Here is a 22475-nt window from a genome sequence, read left to right as displayed (position 1 = left end):
CGATTTATAAACTTATTCTTTGAGGTTTCAGTGCTTTTGGGAGACATTGCAGTGTAGTGAAGAATATTGGATCTTGAATTCAAATTGGGGCTTGAATTCAAATTCTACCTCCAATGAGTATTTCCATGAGACCTGGGCAAGTCACTTGAACTCTGTGAGTCTCAGTTTTCTCATTTGTAAAACAGAGATAAAACCCATAGTAGCAATCTCAGCAAATTGTTAACCATAGCAATGTCTAGCATTTATATTAGCTTTTTAAGATTTACAATGCACTTTATGTATGTCATTTCATTCTTGTAACAATGTTGGGGAGACAGGTGTTATCATTAACTCCATTTTATAGGTAGCTAGGTAGTACAATGGATAGAATGCCAGGCCTAGAGTCAGGAAACTCATCTTCCTGGGTTCAAATATGGCCTTAGATTCTTACTGGCTGTCTAGTCACCTGTTTTCCTTCAGTTTCCTCATCTGTAAAATGGGCGGGAGAAGGGAATGACAAACCACCCCAATATCTTTGCCAAGAAAAATCCAAATGTTGTCACAAAGAGTCAGACACAACTGAAAATGCCTGAACAACAACAATAGAGGAGAAACTTGAGAAAGAAAGAGGGTAAGTTATATAGCTGTAATGTCTGAAGCTGGATTTGAACTTACGTTTCCTGATTCTAATTCATTATCTACCTTACCACCTAGATGCCTATTATTGGGTTCGTGTAAGATAAAATGTGCAAAATAATACAAACCTCAAATAAACTATAATTCTAGCTATTAATAATAATTATTATTCTTATCATTTTTTTTCTGTTGCGAATATTCTAAGTAGATTATCAGGTTATCTGAACTCTGCCAGATGCTGATGTCACATATTAAACAAATATTAAGGATATTAACTTTGATTTCATACATTTAGATCTGAAAAGTTTCTTGAAGGGCATCTGACCTAATCTCCTTTTTTTGTAGTTGAGGCAATAGAGGCCGAGAAGTTTAAATGACTGGTTTAAGTGCCTGGTTTAAGTGAAGGTCATGTTGGTAGTAAGTGGCAGAGTTGAAATTTGAACTGAGGTCCTCTGACTACAAATGTGCTCACCAAAAGATTAAGGTCATGTTCAAACTCCATGAATGAGGAGTCAATGTTTGACCCAATATGCAAGGACAATTGATAATGTTTTTCTTTGCCATTGTAGACAACTTGGTCTCAAAAAAAGAACATTTTTGAAGTATGTGGTCTAGCCCATCTCAATCCTGTGGGAATTCTCTTCTAGGAAAGGAGACAGGGAATGAGAAGGCTGATACATGTGGTTTTGTGAGTACTGAGGGAATAATTTCCCAGTTAGAGTATATAAAAAAAAAACAGTGATACTATAGAAATTATAGAAACTCTCCACACTCCCTGTGGAGGTGGCCAGTTACCATTCTATATATAGATGATCTACTTTGCCAGGTCACTCTGTAGCGTGGTAGTGTGGTAACTTTAAATGTATGGTCTGGTCAGACAATCTACTATTTCTTATTTCATTAAAGCTAACTACTAAGATGCAGAGAGCAAGGTTGTGTGTGTGTGTGTGTGTGTGTGTGTGTGTGTGCTAGTTTCTTTTGTGGGGACTCCTCTGCAAAAGGAATCAGATGATCATGAAATTTCTGTATCCAAAGTTAATATGTAATTAATTTTTAATAGGTTTGACTCTCTGAGAGGGTTTTTTGGAACTATACATTTAGCTAAGATCAGAGCCATCTCTAAGACTTTGGGTCAACATAATTTCATGGTAAAAAGACACCATCTTGCACTGTATGCTAGAGAAATCATGTCTATGGTGTTAATTCATAAATATTATTAGATATGTTTAGTCCCTTCTTCTCCAGCCAGCCCCAAGTCCTCCTGGGAATCCAATTCTACCAACCTGTCCTATACAGTACCTTGTCTTCCCAAATGTTCTGATCTGCCTACAAATCTTTATGTGTTTTTTTCCCTCCTTACAGTATATATTTTAATTAAAAGGAAAAATGGGAACAAATACCCCAAATCCATAAATATCTTATGCTAGGAGATTCTGAATGAGTAATAAACTTGATTAATTTCCCTTACTTAATATTCTATAGTAATTGTAGCACAGGCAATACTTCTCATTGTGGCTTGCAGGTGACCCTAGATTCCCAAAGCTATGCCAGCAAAACATAAATGAAAAGCTTTGAGTGTGATCTGATAATGGACTGTGAGTCTTTTGTCTGAGGACTAGCCAATATAAGAATGAGAGGCTCATCAATAAGAAATTTGGCAACCAGATAATTACATTTTGCAATAGCAATTTGTGAAAACTGCCTACTTAGATGGATAAGGATTATAATCTAAGTCCCTCAAAGGAGGAACCAAACCAATTGTAGGGTGTGTGTGCTGCTCACATGGCTTTTGTGTATGTCTACATGAGGTTGCCTAAATGTGGCTCAGGGGAAAAGAGAATTAGTGGCATGAAGCTGGTATTCTATTCTCCTGAGGAAAGGTAGACCAAATATACACACACATATAGGCATACATATACACACATATTTATGTGTATGTGTGTATACATGTATATACCTCCTTAAATATTGCTAGTCTAGAGGAAGTATTTTTTTAGATTCTAGCTGTTTTTTTATGATCACTATTCTTCCATAGAGTGGCACAATAGATAGAGCACTGGACTAGGAATCAGGAAGACTCATCTTCCTGAGTTCAAATCCAGCCCTGAACACTTGCTAGCTGTGCGACCTTGCGCAAGTCACTTAACCTTGTTTGCCTTAATTTCCTTATCCGTAAAAATGAACTGGAGAAGGAAATGGCAAACCACTACAGTATCTCTGCCAAGAAAATCCCAAATGGGGTCATAAAGGTCAGACGCTAGCGGAAAAACAATGAATCCTTTCATAGGGAAGAGGTGATCCAAGTTATATTCAAAGACTTCACTCCCTTACAACCAAATGCTGGCTATACAGAGACCATCACAATGGTGAACACTGAATAAACTCATTTATTCAAGCTGATGGCAAACAGATATCAAAGTTATATAGATAAGAATATGTCATTCAATATACAAAGTGAATGAGCTCCCCCACTGGAAATGAGATGTCTAAGCTCAAATGAGATGGAAAGAAAGTTCTTGATCTCACCAATGGGGAAATTTCTCAAAATCTCTAGTACGGTAATTGGGAAATAGGGTAAGCTTGATGCCTCTATATGTTGGCTTCTTCCTAGAGTCTTTCTTTCCCTCCAGGAACCTTTCCCTCTAGGAACCTGGAACCTTTCTGGTTCTAACCTACCTTTCTTTCATTGTGTCATCTTTCAAAGCAAGAAGTCTTCTCTCCTCAAATGCTTATCAACTGTGCTCCCCACCACTCTCACAGGCAGGGAGCATCAAGTGTTCAATCACCCCCATCCATGAAGAGAATCTTGGGCAAATGACAACACTTGCACCCTGAGTTACACAAATGGGAAAGAAAGAAGACAAATAGCATTGATTCTGAAAAGAAGGGAGGACAATAGGGCAAGAGGTACAAAGTAAAAAGAAAATAGACTGAGAAAAGGAAATGGAAAATTAAAGGCAAATTAAAAGAAGATGGAAGAGAAGATATATTTAAGTAAAGAAGAAAAAAGTAAGATAAAAGAAACAGAAGGACCTTAATAAGACTTTTATTATCCTTTTGTGAGATTATTAAAGATGTCTGATTCTTCTGAAAAAGTATGTATCTGAGAAAGAAGGAAATTAAGAATTCAACTAGAAATCTTATTTCTGCTTATGATTCATTAAGTTATGTTTAAAAAAGTATTTTAATGAGATTTCTGAGAATGTACAGTTTGGCCAAGGTATTCCCCTACTTAAAAAAAAAAGAACTTTAGTGACTTATTGCTCCTAGACTAGGCTATAACCTCAATTTGGCATTTAATGATTTTTACAGACTGGTTCTAACCTACCTTTCTTTCATTTTTTTCTTTCTTTTTTTAAAAAACAACTTAACCATTGAAAAATGCTCTCCACATCCAAGGAAAGAACTGATGAATTCTGAGTGCAAATTGAAGCATACTGTTTTCACTTTTTTTCATGTTTTTTTTTCCCTTTTGGTCTGCTTCTTCTTTCACAACATGACTAATATGGAATTATGTTTTACACGATTGCACATATGTAACCTATATCAAATTGCTTACCATAGGGGCAGCTAGGTGGCACAGTAGAAAGAGCACTGGCCCTGGAGTCAGGAGGATCTGAGTTCAAATGCGACCTCAGACACATAACACTTACTAGCTCTGCGACCTTGGGCAAGTCACCTAACCTCAACTGCCTCACCAAAAACCCAAAATAAAAATTGCTTATCATTTTGGGAAGGGGGAAGGAGAGGCAGGGAGGCAGAAAAATTGAGAACTCAAAAAATTTTTTCAAATGAATGTCAAAATAAAATACTATTAAAAAAGTAAGTTGTAAGAAAAAAAGTGTGACAAATAAAATAAAAAATCTTAATCATCAACAAACACAAACATTTCAACATACAAAGGCAAAAAACATTATGTATGAAGCCACAAACTTCTATTATCATATATAGTTGATTTTATTAAAAGTATATTAAATTTAGCATGGTAATAACAAGTTGCCCTATTTGTGTCCATTTTGAAGTTCTTTTCATTTTCCATGAATGTCTAAATCTTTTACTAATTCTATACACATATAAATATATATATTATATATACACACATGTATATGTATGTATGTATGTGTGTGTCTGTGTTTGTGTGTGTGTGTAAAATCTATCACTTTTCATTAACACACTTTTCTCATCCAAAACTCAATAAACTCAGCTATCTCGTTTTACTATTGTTGTGCTAGTCAACTTTAGGATTTCAAAAAACGTAGACAAAACATCTCACTAGGATGATCTAACTGCAAACCACAAGGAAGTTCTCATTCAAGAAGATGTAACATATGTGCACATCCATATCCTGCCTTGCTACCTCACACTTGGTCTTTTGCAAGTAAAGAGGTTTCACACGTAACTGCTTCTATGAGGGAGATGTTATCCAGGCAGTAAAAGCACAACTACTGGATAACCCACAGGTTGTGGTTTTATAGTGAGTTAGACTAAGGGAACCCCCCCCAAAATGTGCCAAACTTAAGCAGCTCAGATTAGGCTAAATAAGGAGATTGGTAGGATTCCTTTGAAGTCAGGCCTGCATGCATGGATGTTCCTTATCCTTTCCAGCTGTCTACATATTTCCCCTCTTTCTTTGGGTAAAGGAGCTGCTCTAAACAACTCTGAAGTATCCATTCACATAAGGTACACTGGAGCTGAACTACTGGCTGTTCCCCAAATTCGGCATTCTATCTCCCAGATGAGCCTTTTCCCAGCGTGTATGTATTGTGCCTAGAATGGGCTTCTGCCACTTGATAGCTAATTTTGAAGACGAAATCTCACCTGAACACCTCACTTGTTGTTAATATCTTCTCTCTAAATTATTTTTTATTTACTTATCTTCGTATCTCACAACGGAGTGTAAGCTCCTTGAGGGCAGAGACTGGTTTTTACTTTTTTTTTTCTTCTTTCAACATTCAGTACATAAATATTTATTAAGCACTTTCTACACCCCTGCCATTGCGGGTACAGAGACAAAAAAAAAAAGCTAAGCAGTTTCTGCCCTCCAGGAGTTTACTTTCTAAAGGAGGAGAGAGCAAGCACTTATGAAGGGATATGCAAAGCATTTGCAAAACAGATCCATCAGTTGGAGGGTAAAGGCTTTGGAAGCTCTGGCCTCAAGAAGAAGGTTGCACTTAAATTGAGATGTAAAGGAAATCAGAGATTCCAAAAGATGAAGGTGAGGATCGAAGAGACAAATTCCTTCTTTAACAACATTTAAAAATAGATATGGCTTATTCTATACCCTGAGTCTACCATCTCTCTTTCAGGAGGTGGACAGCATGCTTCATCATTGGTTATTTGGAATCATGGGCAATCATTGCATAAACATATTTCTTTCAAACTTCAAAGTTGTTTGTTGTAGAGTGTTATTGTATAAATTGTCTTCTGATTCTGCTTATTTTTTTTATCAATTAATAAAACTTTCAAATTGCTCATTTCATATTGATGCCATAGTATACATTTTTCATTTAGTTCTGCTTACTTCATTCAGAATTTATTTTGTATCAATTTGAATATACTATGTATGTACTTTTCTCTGTACAAGTTGTCTCCCTCCTCCATGAGAGTATCAGTTCCTCAAGGACCAGGACTATTTGTTTTTGACTTTGTATCCCCACTGCTTAGCATAGATTTCTAGAGTTAAAAAGGTGCTCAGAGCCTACTTAGTCCAATCCCCTCATTTTACAAATGAAGAAACTGAGGCCCAGAGAAGGCTAAATAACTTGGCAAAGGCCAAACAGGTAATTAAATGTCAGAAGATGAATTTGAACCTCTGATTCTAGAGTAAGTATGTTCTCTACTCTGCTCTGAATAAATTAATCAACCTTTATATAAATCTTCTTTAAAGTTATCAAAATACCAAAATTTTATTCCATTTTACTCACATGTTTTTAAAACTAAAAAAAATTATTTAATAAAGTGTGGAGCCACAAAGCTGCTGACCATTTTGAATATTATGGTTTTGCTGAGGCAGATAGATTAATAAATTACCTAAGATTACCATGGTAACCTCACTTAGAGAGAGGATTTTTTGTTATTAAGTACAAACATTCTATCTCTAAAACAAGGAGTGTATGTATTTTAAGCACATATTTTCCTAAAGAAACTTCCTTTGTAGTATAGGAAAAAGTACAGATATGACCTTTCCATTGCCAGTTTGGAAAATCTTATTTCCCATAGTGAGTTATGAACCTTGGGAAAAACTTCGATCATTCTGCTTGCAGTTATATCAACATTAAGAAAAAAAAAGGTTTACTCTCAATCACTACTGGAAATGAGGAGATCTTTATTTTTGTCAATTATCCTTTATGCACCTTCCTTTTAAAAATAGAAGTCTATGTTGCTCGGATAAGGTTTCTTGTGATTCTTGGAGCTCAGTTTCAAAAGGAAGAATCCATTTTAGGTACTTTTCAGTGAACATGGTAATGTGAAAGGTTCTATCCTAGCTCAGTTGCTTCTAGATCCCCCTCAGGACCAATGAAAGAAATACCAATACTAGGTATTTTTGTAGTGGCAAAGTGCTAGAAACTAAGGGAAATGAATGGCCTACCAATTGGAGGATGACTGAAGAAATTATGGTATATGCATATAAAGAAACATTATGCTCCAAGAAATGATGAAAGGGATGTCTTCAGAGAAACCTGGGAGGAAGCTAATGATTTTAAGAAAATGTATTTGGTTTGTATTTGTAGTTCAGCTATGGCTACTTTTTCCATTAATACAAATCACAAGCTCTCCAAGCCTCAGTAGATAGACTTAAAGGCAACTGAGTGGCATAGTAGAGTATTGGAAATGGTATTAGGAAGACCTTAATTCAAATCCTGCCTCCAATACCTTGCTAGTGGGGTGACATTATTTACATTACTTAATGTCTTTGGGTCTCAGTTTCCTAATTTGAAAAATGAGAATAATAATAATAATAATAATAATAATAATAATAATAATAATAATAATAACTACCTCTCAGGGTTATTGTGGTTCTCAAATGAGACACATGTAAAGTGCTTTGCAAACCTTGATGTGCTACATAAATGTTATCGTTTTCATCATCATCATCATCATCACCCTCATCATTATCATTACTTACTTATGTGTGCTGGTGAAAAATATTCATCACTTACTGGCCAGTCTTGTTATGATAAGCCCCACTTAATTTAAGTAGGTCTTTCCTCAAGCAGGGCAAGTAGGTGGCATAGTGAATAGAGTGCCTGGTCTGAAATCAGGAAAACACATCTTGAATTCAAATCTAGTCTCAGACACTTACTAGTTGTATAACCCTGGGCAAGTTATTTAACTCTGTTTGCCTCAGTTTGCTCATCTATAAAATGAACTACAGAAGGAAATGGCAAACCACTGTAGTATCTTTTCCAAGAAAACCTTAAATGGGGTCATGAAGAGTTGATCATGACTGGAAACAACTAAACAACTAAATTCCTCAAGCAACGGATCCCTAGAGCACTCAAAGCTTCTCCAAGGTGGTAGGACTTTTGAGAGCTTGTGCTCCATTGATCCAGTGTTCAAGAACCTAAGGCTACCTCCACACAATGGTATGGCATTGGAGTGGGACATTAATGGAAGTGGATTCCAAAAGGCATCTGAAAAAAAAACCCAAGCTATATGCACCCAAAAGCAGTCTGTATTGATATTTACCTCTACTTGCTGACAGTTCTCACCACAATGCATCTGTCATAAGGCTTCTCTGTTGTTCCCACTGACACTGATACAAGTATTTCCTACAGCTCCAAATGGCCTTCCGATTTCTTCTTCTATATTTGCAATTTATGTTAGTCATTAAAAAATTTATGTTAAATTGGCATTTGGGAGAGAAGAAATATCTACATAACTCTAGAATGATGCAACTCCACTCAAATATTTTCCATTCAATTATGTTGCAGACGTAGCCAGGAATTGTGTGGAGAGAGTGCTGGATTTGGAGCCAGGAAGACTTGGTTTCAAATGTCCCATGAGACACTTATTAGCCATGTGACCTCTGGCAATGACAACTTTTCTGATCTTTCATCTATAAAAAGGAATAACAGCAGCTACTTTGTAAAACTGTTTTGAGGATCAAAGAAATAACATATGTAGCATTTTGTAAATCATAAAGTGCTATATAAATGTCAGCTATTATTGTTGTTCAGTCTTTTTCAGTCATGTCCAACCTTTTGTTATCCCAGTTGGGGATTTCTTGGCAAAGATTTTGGAGTGGTTTGCTATTTCCTTTTCCAGCTCATTTTATGGATGAGGAAACTGAGGCAAACAGGGTTAAGTGACCAGACATCTAGTAAGTGTCTGAGACCAGATTTGAACTCACAAAGATGAGTCTTACTGATTGGGCTCTGCACTCCATCCACAGCACCACCAAACTGCTCCCCCCACCCCAGCTATTATTACTATTTATTGAATTGAAATAATACTCCAAAAACAATACTACTTAGTTTCCAGACATAAAATGTTTTAGAAGTGGTTTGGAATTAGTGCTAATTTTCTGAGTTTATAATTTTTTTTCTTATGATGAAAAGAGCTGATCAACTTCTGTTAACTATTTCAATTTCCATTTTTGGTGGCAAATATTTTACCAAATCAGCCTGTGGTAAACTCCACACTGGAAAAAGAAAATAAGAGAATCGCCTTATCCCCTCCCCCCAAATCTACAACATACTCAATTTCGATTTATTGATGGATTTTTTTCTCTGGCTGACTAAGGCCTCAGGAGAGTTGGAAACAGGAGATGATGACAAACTTTGAGTCTATGTCAGATTGTCAGGATTGGAGACAGGAAAAGAGAAGCAACAGTACAAGAGATGGTAACTAGGCTTTCTCTTTTTGTACAGGAAATGTCTCATACCTGACCTGTGCTGGTCAGTTTTCTCTGCTTTCCCAGAGGAAAGCAGTGATTAGTGGAGAAGCAATTTCACTGGTGCCTAAAGCTTGAACTTGAGCCTGGCTTGGCACAGGCTCTATTCTAATCTCCCTCTATATGTCCATTTTCAGCAACTCAAGGAAAAAAATAATATGTATGTATATATATATATATATATATATATATATATATATATATATGTATATATATATATATATATATATGTATGTATGTATACACAATATCTTCCTCTCCCATTGAACAAATACTTTAAAAAAAATATCACTGATGTGGCTTAGTGATTTGCATCTGGGAGTTCTTTTGTTACTCTGGAATGTAGTTCATAGGAATCTGGTCACTTGAACTCATTGAGGACAATTAGATGTTTACTTACCTTCTTCCTCACTTATGCTATTCCCTCCCCCACCCCCCACATACACACCCCACAATCCTTTGTAGTCTAAATATCATTTTGTTTGGTTGGAAGAGAAAAATAAGAGCTGAGAATTTCTGTTTTCTCTGTTAGATACATCATCCCATCTACTCCAACAATATCCCCTTCTTGATTTAGCTTTTGTCTCTAACAGGCTCCGTTTGGTACCCTTGCACTCACCACAATTCATGTCACATAGTCTCAATAAATTATTTTTTTTTTGGCTCAGACCCATGATCTTATTGGTGTGAGGACTTTTCTGTGTGGATACTCCAAATGATACAATTAAATGAGCCATGGCTTTTAAGTTAGAGGACCTGAGTTCACATACCACCTCTGTCACTTGCTACCTATATGACCGTGGGAAAATCACTTCACCTCTGTGGTCCTTGTGTTTGTTTATTTGTTTGTTTTTCATCATTAAAATGAGGATATTCGAGGAGATAGCTTCCAAGGCCCCTCCAGCTGTAGAGCTTTGATCCTATTAACAGATGGTCTATAATGTAAAGTCTTTCTAGAGCACTGAGAAATTTAAGTAATTTCTCACACAGTCACAAAGCTGGCATGAGAAAGAGACAGTACTAGAAACTAGGTGTTCCTGATATAGCAGTAGAAGTGGAGGGCCCCATGGGTATAAAGAGGCCCACATATGATGAGGCTATGTCTTTATGTGGCTCAAAGGGAGGAAGAATAGACATGTCTAGCCTCTTCTCCCCCCACCTTTTCTAAGGGAATCTTTCATTCTGGTTAGGAAGGGAAGCAGGAGGTTGGGTCAGAGGCCATTCGGCTCTCCTCAGAGGAAGAGGGAGTAATAGATTAAAATTATGTCTATCTATTCCCTTAAATATAATTAGTCTAGGGAACATGATGAGGTTTGAACTAACTTTTGATCACTTCGTCATTTTGGGGGAAGGAGAACCCAAGCTTTATTTCCAAGTCTTGATTCCTTTCCCACCAAATACCAGTTCCACATATAGAGAATAGCAAAGAAACCCACTTATCCAAATCATACTAAAACAGACATCAGAGAAGGTATATATAGAAGACTATATATCAGACAATACATAATAAAAGAACTCTCCCATTCAGCAACCTGAAGTGGGATTGACCTCTTCCATCTTATCTCTAGAAGTTGGAAGCCAACTCTATCACACTTAGCTGAAAGAAAATACTCATTGGAGAATCCTGGGAGACTCAAAGGAACTCTCACTTTGGAGAATCCTCTCAAAAAACCCCAAACAAACAAACTCAAAGGGGACTTTTACTTGGAGAGTCCAAAAGGAGGACTGGCTGAGAACTGAAGCTCTCCTTTCTTAACAGCTCTGTCCCTCCCCTCACCCAGAGCAGGGCCTTCATCTCCACCAATAAGGAAAGAGTCTCATACTAATGGGATTTGAACCAGGGATAACATTGACACCAAGCATTTACTGCTATGTACATGCTTGTGTGTAGGGGTTTGGGATGACAAGAGTCAGGAAAGCTTCTTGTAGGAGGTAGTGCCTGAAGTATGCTTTAAAGGAAGCTAGGGATTCTATGAAGAAGAAAGGAGAAGGGAGAATATTTTAGACATGAGGGACCACTGGTGCAAAGAAACAGGAGCAGGAAATAAAATGTACTCTTCTAGGAAGAATCAGCAAATGAGTTCCACCTGAACAAGTATTATGAAGAGGAGTGACATGAAATATGATTGTATGGGTCAGTGGGAGTCAAACTATGGAATGCATTGAATGTCACAGTGAGGTATTTTAGTTTATCCTACAATCAACAGGGAGCCATTGAAAATTTTTGAGCAGAGAAACGGCATGGCCAGATCTGTGTTTAAAGAGTTTCTATTTTCTAGTTGTGTAGAGGACAGTTTAGAGGAAAGAGAGATTGAAGGCAGGGAGATAAATTAGGAGGCTATTGTAAGAGCCTAGAACAGAGATGATGAGATGCTGAATAGGGTAAAAACTGTGTGAGGTACAAGAAGGGAACAGATGTGAGAGATATGGTGGATAGGATGACATTATTATTTGAAAGCTGCCTAGATATTTTGAAATGATGCTCATTTATTTTCCTACCAAAACAGTCTGAAAGTAGTCCTGTTCCTAATCCTGGCTCTTTTTAATTTCTGAGTTAGAAATTTCAAACTTTTACTTACATAAGGGTTATTTGAATAATTTAAGGTAGAAAGAAGCCATCCATTTCTGTTTGTGATTCTCCATTAGCTCATTTCAAAAGCAGATGGTCCAATAAAAGTCAGAGAGTTACATTATCAGACAGCATTACTGTGTGGAGGCAGTATTACTTTTCCAATCAATTTTAATCTCATAGCTGGAGACATACTTCATCATTTTTCTAGACGTGATTTTGTTTCATTGTAGTATGCCTACTCTTGTGCAATGCCAAGTTTTTCTCAGACGGAGTGCAAAATCTTGTGGCAACAGGGAATGAAGGGATGCTTTATTATTTATTTTGTTATCAAACCTTCTTAAAAAAATCTCATAAGTTTTTGTTCCCAAGTATGACTCAGTTGACTGGAAGAAAGTAGGTCTGGAAGTCACTTTGTGTAAACCATTTTTTTCCTTTGCAAACTATCTTCTACTAAGCTCTTTTCTTTGCTCATTATTCAGAACCTAATGTTAGACATCCTTTAACAAAGTTATATCAAGTAACACTTTCTGCATGATTGCATTCTTTGTGTGGCATATTCATGAAATGAAAAAACAATCAAGCTGATAATGCATTAAAAGTTAATGATAATTCCTTTTTACAAGAGATGTTATGACACTTGTTTTTATCCATGATTAGGTAGGAGGATTATATATTTCAGTATACAAGCTTTTGTATTGCATTAGAATCACTTATGTCTAAGAGTTTACAAATTAACCAAATAAAAAAAAAAGGAATGAAATTCATAGGAATCCATAGCAAGGAACCAACTTTCTTTCCAGGTTTCCTATAAGAGATTATTGAATGTTAGGAAATAGGTGTTTCCTCCCCTCTCCCCTTTATTTTGCCTATTAGATTGTAAGCTAATACAGCCAGTATGGCTTAGTAGATAGAAGATAGCCTTAGAAGTAAGAAGACCTGAATTTAAGTCCTTCTTCTTACATATACTGGCTGTATTTGGATGAGAGGTTACAAAACATAATGGAGAACTTGCTAGCTTTGGAAATCAGGGAACATGATTTCAAATTCAAGCTCACCAGGTACTACCAGTGTGTCCTTGGGCAAGTCACTTGGGTATTTCTGGGCCTCATTACCAACATCATGAAACGAGGGAGCAAAACTAGATGATAATAGTAGCTACATTTTTATATAGTGCTTTGAGGTCTACGATGTGCTTTACGTATTATTTCATTTGATCTTTACAACAACCTTATGAGGAAACACTATTATTATCCCTATTTACAGTCGAAGAAACTACAGCTCAGAGATGTTAGTTGACTTGCCTGGTGTCTCACAGCTAGTAAATGTTTGAAGCAGGATTTTAATTAAGTTCTCCCTGACTCCAAGTCCAGTGCTCTATCCACTACTATTCCATCTGTAAGGTCCCTCCTAGCTCTAAATGTCTACAATCCTTTGATAAAATAGATAACCTCTAACTGGCCCATGTACCTTTCTAAGACTATGTTAGAGATGAGTTTCAGGTCTGAAATGGTGGAGTGACTTTTCACAATGAGAAGTCCACATCAGTAAAATCACAACTTTGGAATGTTCACCCTTTAACTTTCATTGCCTCCTCCCACCTCCCTCTCCCCCAAAAAACAACATAAAGACAAGGCTCATAAGACTGTTATGAGGAAAGGAAGGGTATAAACTCTTATTGCCATCCCATCTATGATCCCAGCTATCATGCTATAGCTATGAGGCTATAATGTCTCCTTAGATGTGTGTTCTCTAACTAACGATTCTTCTAGACTTGCTTTACTTCCCTTCCACCTGTTAGGGGTCTACAATGTGCCAGAGGCCAGATAAAAGGCAGAGCTATTGAACTACTGATCCTTCTTCTCTTGTAAGGAGAATATATTTGGACTAGAAAGGATTAAAAAAAAAAGCATTGCGAGACCATGGAGTAAGGCAAAGGCCTTCTCTCTCTGGGGACATATGGCCCCCAAGAAACAGGACTCAGTCCTTGGCTGTTTTCTTTGTTTTTCTTCTGTCTTTAGCAAACGGAGTGGAGCCTTGTGACCTAATGAGCTTGACAGGTAGTCATAAGGGAAATGGATCTTTCCCTTATTCTTTTTTCTCTGTAATAGCTGTATTCAATTATTTCCTTCAAATTCCATATTAGTTGTTGTTGAGTCATATCAGCCGTGCCTGATTCTTTGTAACCCATTTGGGGTTCTCTTAGCAAAGATACTGGAGCGGTTTGTCATTTCCTTTTCCAGCTCATTTTACAGATGAGGAACTGAGATGAATAGAGTGAAGTGACTTGCCCAGGGTCACACAGCTAGTAAGTGTCTCAAGCCAGATTTGAATTCAGTCATTTTCCTGACTCCAGGCCTGACACTCTATCCACTGCTCCATCTAGCGGCCCAAATATTAAAGCACTATAAAATGTTAGCTGTTATTACAAATGCAGAACTCATGATGGTTCATCATAAATGGTTTTAAAAATGGGAAGTGAAAAATGAACTTTGATAAGTGATTTACATGGTATTATTTATTATTGTTGTATTCTGGAAACTTATTAAAATCTGAAATTCTCTAATCTGACAAAGTTTTTAATCCAAAAGCTCTGTTTTTCCAGTAACCATAATCTGAATCTATCTAGCATATGAAAATGAGGGACTCTTGCTTTATTCAGAACTCAGATTTTAGTTGCTGCACACCATGACTTAGTAACCAACTTGTGCTTCAAGGATTAAGCCTCAGTTTTCTCATCTTTTAAAATATGTGGGTTGTACTAGATGTGTTTCCTTTATATAGCTAGTATCAGGTGGAATATTTTAGGATTGAATAAGAACCTGTGAGGCATATAGGTGGAGGGTCTTAGGCTAAAGTTAGGGTCTTAAGAGAAGCAGCAGGTGGGTGGCAGGCAGACAGGCAGGCAGCAAACCTTTCTTTTGACTTGCTTACTCTATGCCAGGCTCTGGGCTAAGCCAGTCAGTCAATCAATAAACATTTATTAAACACTTACTATGTGCCCAGAATGGGGCAGCTACATGGCACAATGGATAGAGTGCCAGGCCTGGAGTCAGGAAGACCTGAGTTCAGATCTGGCTTCAGACACTTAACTAGCTATGTGACTATGGGCAAGTCACTTAACCCTGTTTACCTCAGTTTTCTCACCTGTAAAATGAGCCGGAGAAGTAAATGGCAAATCATTCTAGTATCTTTGTCAAGTAAACCCCAAATTGGATGACAAAGAATTGGGACATGACTGAAACAACTGAAAACAACAAGAATCTCAAGATAAGCATAAAATAAGAAATTGTATAAATCAAAGGAGAGGCCTCTTTTTCCATAACTGAAAACAAAATGAGGGATATAAAGCTATCAATCCACGACCATCTTCTAGACTTGCTGCTCTCTCCATGTGTGTGTGGAATAACTTTGGGAACTAAGCAATAAACAAGGGCCAGGGAAGAAAGGAGCAGTCCCTGAATAGCATAAATCAGATCTCAAATCCAACATCAGATAATCCATTGCTTAATTTCTTAAACAGCTCCCTTGTCTCCGTTTGTGGGGCAGATGTATGACATGTATAGTTCTTTAGTAACTTGGAGTTCTAGGAGAGACTGAAGACTGTGTTTTATAGAATTAGCACTATGAACATGCTTGATCAGAAGATCAATTTAGATGCACTTATAACATTTTCCCCTATCACACCTTCTACTGCATCACCTGAAGAAAGTCCATGTCATTTTTGCCCTTGACATATCTATGAGAGCCCCAGGGCCTATATGCATATGGTCACCCATATATTTCAGACTGGCTTACTCTCAACCAATATTTCCTTGGGATTGATGACATGACTAATGATGATATCCTACAGTCATGAAACTGAGCAGATGAGATTTGGGGCCTGCTGGCTGCATTTCCTTTCCTTACAGGAATTGGCATGATCCCTGGACTTAAACATCTCCATGAACCTTATCCTCATTTCAACCTCCTTCCCGGGCACAACAGTGATCTTCCAGCTGCTTCATCTTTGAGTGTATTCTATGCTAGACATCTTATCTCTCTCTTCCTAGGAGGCATCTTAATGTCAGGCTTAAGCTTGATACTCTTCTCCTCCTTGGGGAACTTGTTTGATGGATCCATTTTGCTTTTCTACATGAACCTGTATGTGGGACTGACAGTTATATGTATCCTGGTCATTTTTGATACTCAATTCATCATTGAAAAAACTGAGAATGAAGGTAAAGATTATATCTGTGTTGAACTCTGCTTAGATTTTGCCACTCTCTTGTAGAAACCTTGATGATTCTGGCAATGAATAGAAAAGACAAAAAGAAAGAGAAAATAACTATCTACCCTTCTCCTCTTTGGTTTCCTTCCTTCAGGTCCTCATCTTCATGCTCATTTACACATAGTATGTCCTATTAAAATGAAATGCTGTAGGAATTTTTTTCCACTTTCTCTTATTTCTTTTTTAAAAATTGAAACATTTACAACCAAATTTTATTTTGGTGCTTGGTTTTGTTTGCCCTGGGGTTCTACTTCCATCTCCCTCCTTCACCTCTTCAATCCATTCTCTTCCCCCAATTCTCTTCTCTTCTCAGGGAATCACCCCTTATCACTAAGAACTAACTGGGGCCCAAGGAAAGGGAGCTAGATTCAAGAGATTTCTGGTGAGTTAGGCTTGCCAGGCAGACCTAAATATTTTTCTGACTAGTCCTTGAACATGTTAGCAGAGAGACATAATGTGTGTGTGTGTGTGTGTGTGTGTGTATATTTTTATTTCTATTTTTTTTTTAGTTTAGTTAGAAGTCTGCTTGGAGGAGAGAGATTACTGAAGCCTGGGCCCTTGTGCTTTTTAATCCTTACTAGGCCCTGAGTCTCTGCTGATTTTTTAAGGCATCTGAAAGAAAAAAAAATGGTAAAACAGTCCCTCTACTTTAGAAGCAGCTTTATGGCAGGTACTTTGGCCTTCTCAGAGCCTTGTGAGTTATTTTTGGTCTATAAGACTCACTATTTTGCCCTCTTACTCTCAAATGGTCTTGGTTAGGATCTATTCCCTTCATCCTTGGCCTGACAAAAATTCAGGAAGCCAGACTGCTTTAGATCCATGGGAATAGAAATTTCCAAATCTAGACAGACATCAGCTTCATGGAACAGTCCCTCTTATAAAGAGAGGCTAAAAGGACTAACATAGAATCTCCTGAATTACCTCAAATTCTTTCTCTTAGCAATTGTTATCGTGTAATTTGACCTGACACTTAGTTATTAGATGCTTTTCACTGGAATATCTATGGTTAAATATCTAAAGAAGTTTGACGAAGAGTGATAGGATAATAAATGATGAGCTCTGTGGGGTTATTCATAAAGGAACAATGCAAGCAACCTAGATAATTGGGCTATAGAAAAATAAAATTATATAGTAAACATAAATGGAAAGAGTTTGCAAAAGATAAAGCACTATATAAATGTTAGTAAGTGTTATCATGGTAGCATGACCTCTGGAGCTATTCCTCCAACTGGGCACTAGGGTTCACAGGTTGGATTTCCAGGAGTAGGCTGACTATTCCTTATCTCAGGATTCTAAGAGTAACACACTCAGGGGTTTGTAACTAGCCCTGTAACTCTTGAGCCTCAACTAGTATACTTTCTATTATCAGTCAACTAATGGGACTCCATTAGCTCTTAGTAAAGGAGTTTGTTGAGATACATCAAAAGAGTTGATAAAAAAAAAGTCTTCCCAAATTAGAGGCACATTCTTCCCTTCTACACATAAGGATCCTGGGAAAAGTGAGGTCCGACTTAAGTACCATGGTAGTGAGGTACATGTTTAGGAAACATGTGTGACCAAGGGGTAACATGGAGTCTTCATAAAATTCCCCTTATCTCTTCTGGGTAGGTAGTTTATCAGTTTCTGGACCAGGCTGCTCTACTCCTGCTGGGTTATGTCACTCTGCTACTGCGGGTATTTTCTCATCCGCTACGCTCTGATGCTGAGGAAGGGGAAGGCACAAGCTGTCTCTGGCCTTGGCTTCTGGAGTAGGACATGCAGTTGCTAATTTATAAGCTACTCAAACTTTGCAGTGTTACATCCATCTCAAGGTTGCTTCTCACCTCCTGACTCCTATGGCTCTGGTGCACTCTGTATCTGACTCTAGCTCTCAGTGAGACCTCATGGATAATTTCAAAATTATACAATCATTTGAACAGTTTCAACTTAGTATACACACACACACACACACACACACATATACATTTATATGTATATGTATATGTGTGTGTGTGTGTGTGTGTGTGTTATGTGTGTGTATATCTACTTATGATCTGAAAAAAATAAATACAAAGAAACCAAAGTGCCATGTGCTCATGGACACAAAGCAGCTGGGTAGAATAATCAGGCCAGCTATCCTTCACTGATCCAGCAGCTCAAATTGGGCCTGCCTCAATCAAAGCTGACAAGGAAGAAATTGAGAGATGGGTCATACTTATTTTTATGTGAGCTAATATCTAGTTCAGTCATTAACATTTTTAGCTACATAGCCATTTAGAAGACTTTTTATCACCACCCAGTAAGAACAACTCTTACTGGCTGGAAACATGCTTCCACATGTTGGATTATAACCAGGAAAGGAATATCTGCTCATACTCTGTCTAACCGCTTAGTAAGGGGAAATCTGAGCATGCTCCTTCTGCTATAGTGTTATTATTCATTATTCTCATAAAACTACCTTTTTATGCTCTTTGTTTATGTCACCAGGGCAAGGGCTATAACGTCTTGAGATGGCAAAAATCCTTGCTAAATATTGTCTTTGATCCATCCTACAAATGGGAATTCACTAACAATTCTAAGAAAAGAGCTTGGGAAAACAGATAAATTCCCAGCAACTATTCCCAGTCTCTTGTTCAAGCTGGTCTAATAATGACATAATTTCCGCTCTGCAAACAGTGGCCTTCTTTAATGCAGGTGCTGCCTAACTAACCAAACCTAGAATGTTATAATTATAGTGATTACTAAATAAAATCTATTCAACATTTTCTTTAAAGGGAGACTTCCACCTCCCTCCCTGCATTATTCTTTCCCATCCTTCTAAGGAAACTTCATCACTCTAAGCAAAAGGCAAAAAGAGGTAAAGTTTGGTGTTATTTGTTAGCTTTATCTCTGCACTATCTGATAATTGTCATGAGTATATAGAGGATGTCATCAGAGACCACCAGCAAACCCCACTCTGACATTCAACCACAGAGTCAGGAGGCATATAAATGAAGGCAGCATCTTCAGTGATCATTAGACTCTAAGAGTAATTGCAAGGCTGTATTGCAAGTGAAAAGGAGACTCAAAACTGATTGACAATGGATTTCCATTTAGAGCTCTCCTTGCCCAGTTTTAGTGTTGATTGGGTTCTGTGACCTTGTTCTTCAGTAGTACTTTGCTGTCATGCTACATTTTTCTCTCCTTGTGCAATATTTAGTCCTAGAAGTACATGGCTCCCATAGACTTCTATGGAGTAGCTAAGTGGCACAGTGGATAGAGTGCTGGACTGAATGTCAGGAAGACTCCTCTTCCTGAGTTCAAATTTAACTTTAGATACTTCATAGCTATATCACCTGGGCAAGTCACTTAACCTGTTGGCCTCATTTTCCTCATCTGTAAAATGAAAAAAATGAGCTGGAGAAGGAAATGGAAAACCACTTTAGTATCTTTGCCAAAAAAAAAACCCAAATGGGGTCACAAAGAGTTGGACACAATTGAGACAACTGAATAACACCATATACTTCTATGCCCAATAAATTGCTAGCCTCTAATATAGCTGAGGCCTCTATTAGCAAGGTACTTAGCCTATTTAGAAATATTTTTCCCTGTTAGGCCCCCAGCAGCAGCTTTCTGCATTTTTGGTGTTCCTCTAATCCTGAGAATTTGACTGTTATGTCTTCTAAAGCCTAGCTCCACCTCTTGTGCTTTTTGTCTGAAATAATGAAGTTTCCTTAGAAACAGTGGCAAGACTGATGAACGGAGAAAAGTCTACCTTTAAAGAAAATGTCTAATAGGTTTTTAATATAGTAATAACTGTAATTATCACATTCTTTTCTAGTTCCTTGGTTTTTCAGTTCAGGCTGCATTCTATAACTCATACTGTGAAGACAAAAGTGTTTTATTTCAGAAATACATGAAATACACATTATTTTATTTAAAAAAATCTTGAACTTTGAAGAAAATCGAAGTAATGATAAATAAAATGGTAAAATCAAAAACCCTCTAAAAATTGATAAGTACTGTAAAGAGCTGTGTTATGTAAAATATTGAAATGAAGTGTTAGATAATCTTATTCTCAAAGGAGAAAGAAAAAGCAAGCTGCCTAAAAGTGAAATAAAAATAAGGATTCCTTAACTGATGAAGAAGAAATTTTTAAAAATTATCAGAAGCAAGAACACTCAGTTTTTCTGATACATGCCAATAGAACTGAGAGTTTAAGTGAAATCAATAAAAAAATTCTAATGCTAATTTTTTTAAAAAAAGGAAATTGAAATTCTAACTTTGAAAAAGAAATTACACAAGACACAAATGAACTCCTAAAGGGAATAAAGGATGCTCCTAGCCCAGATGGATTTCCAAGAGAATTCCATAAAACATTTAAAGATGGATTAATTCCTATGCTACAAAAATCCTTCTCCATAAGTTAAAATTAAGGTACTCTACCAGACTTTTTTATTAGCTAAATAAGGTCTTCATTCCAATAGTATGATACTCATGGTATTACAGGATCATAGATTTAGAGATGGAAGTGACTTTTGTGGTCATCTGCTGCAATTGACCTAGTTTTACAGAGAAGTAAATTGAGAAAATAAATGATTTGCCCATGGTCCCACAGGCAGAATATTCAGGCTAAAACAAAGAAAGGGAAATTTAGACCAATATGACTAATTAATATGATAGCAGATGATGCTGTGATTTCATTGCTTTAAGAAATGCTTCAATGAGGAAATTCCATCCATGAAGGTCTCTCCTTTACTACAACCTGTAATTTTAAGACAGTGACTTAGTGTACTGAGAGGGTAAGCAACTTGCCCAGAGTCACACAGCCAGTATGGGTCAGGGGCTAGGCTTGCACCCAGGACTTTCTGGCTCCAAGGAGTTATCCCAGAAACCAGAAGCCCTAGATTCAAGTCCTATCTCTGATGTACACTGGCTATGAGATTCTGAGCACATCACTTAACCTCTCTGCAGTCCCAGGCAGCTCTCCAAGATTACACATTAAAGTATTGCTCTTAATTGGAAGGAGTTTCCTCATGTAGATTTCTAGAAACCAGTGAAATCACAGTTCTTCTCCAACCCCAACTCCCAACTTTAGTTAGAAAATCAATAAATACACTGAGGTAATGAATTGTTTTGATAATGTAAGAGGATACATAAGAAATTCATAAAAATCCTTTGAAGTACCACCCTTAGTCTGAATAGGTTCATGACACCAATGAGTTGTTTCATGTGTTTTCCATATTGGAATGGAGAAACCAGAAGTTATGCAATCTTTGTATTGAAATTTAAAATACCACAATATCTGTTGTATTTTTCAACATCATTCATTTTGGTAAGTATAAGTGTATTAAGTTGGTTTTCAAAACAACTGCAACTTTTAAAAAGTGAAAATAACTTGAGAACAATTACAGATAATCACCTGAAATTATCAACAACTGACTCTAAACTTAATTTTCCATTTAAATGTAATTATCTTAAATTTTGTCTCTGATATTTAAAAAAATGAAAATCATATTCCTTTTTGATTGATGTGTTCATAATTAATTTAAAGAGAAAATCCAATTGAACAGCTGAAATTAGTACAAGCAAAGAAAAATGAAAGTTTAGGTAGCAGAAATATAGTTAAAAGCCCAAATGAAAACCAAAAAATACGATCCACTTTAGTTATCCTTTTGACTCACTAGTACTGTTACTGAGGGGGAGAAAATATTGCCTCTGCTTTTTTACAAGTGCATTAGATGCATAAGACATGTATTGCAATGACATTCTGAAAGGGTGCATGCAGATTATATTGGCATGACAGGAGAATTTTTCCAGAGAAAATTAGATGCTTTAATAATCACAAACAAACATTTTCAAAAATCATAGCCATGACATGAAGAAGATAGCTTGATTTTGGATCACTAGAATATAGTGATAATGGAGGACTAGACATTTTCTCCGATCCCTTTGACCTCTCAAACTTCTCTTATAGAGAAATTATGCACCAAAGAAAGTGACTTCATTTGTCTCTATGGTCTAGGACACCTGGCATCCAAAAGAAAGCTAAAAAAAAAATCCAAAGCCATGAAGTGATGCCTATGCTAAGCTCACTCAGCAAGCCTTTCCTTCACCACCCCCATGCTACTGGCAGCAAGGCTGCAATAATTGACACAATGACCCAA

The 22475-nt window shown here is 37.0% G+C and overlaps 1 pseudogene; it reads left to right on the top strand.

The window, feature by feature from the left end:
• Window positions 1-15706: 15706 nt before the first annotated feature.
• LOC110200883 (bax inhibitor 1 pseudogene) lies at window positions 15707-16487 on the top strand (annotated as a pseudogene).
• Window positions 16488-22475: the final 5988 nt, after the last annotated feature.

The sequence above is a fragment of the Phascolarctos cinereus genome, unplaced genomic scaffold (genome assembly GCF_003287225.1).
Source record: "Phascolarctos cinereus isolate Bilbo 61053 unplaced genomic scaffold, phaCin_HiC Scaffold_5;HRSCAF=322, whole genome shotgun sequence".
Lineage (NCBI taxonomy): Eukaryota > Metazoa > Chordata > Mammalia > Diprotodontia > Phascolarctidae > Phascolarctos > Phascolarctos cinereus.
The sequence above is the reverse complement of the archived record's forward strand: the minus strand, read 5'-3'. Positions and strand labels throughout refer to the sequence as shown.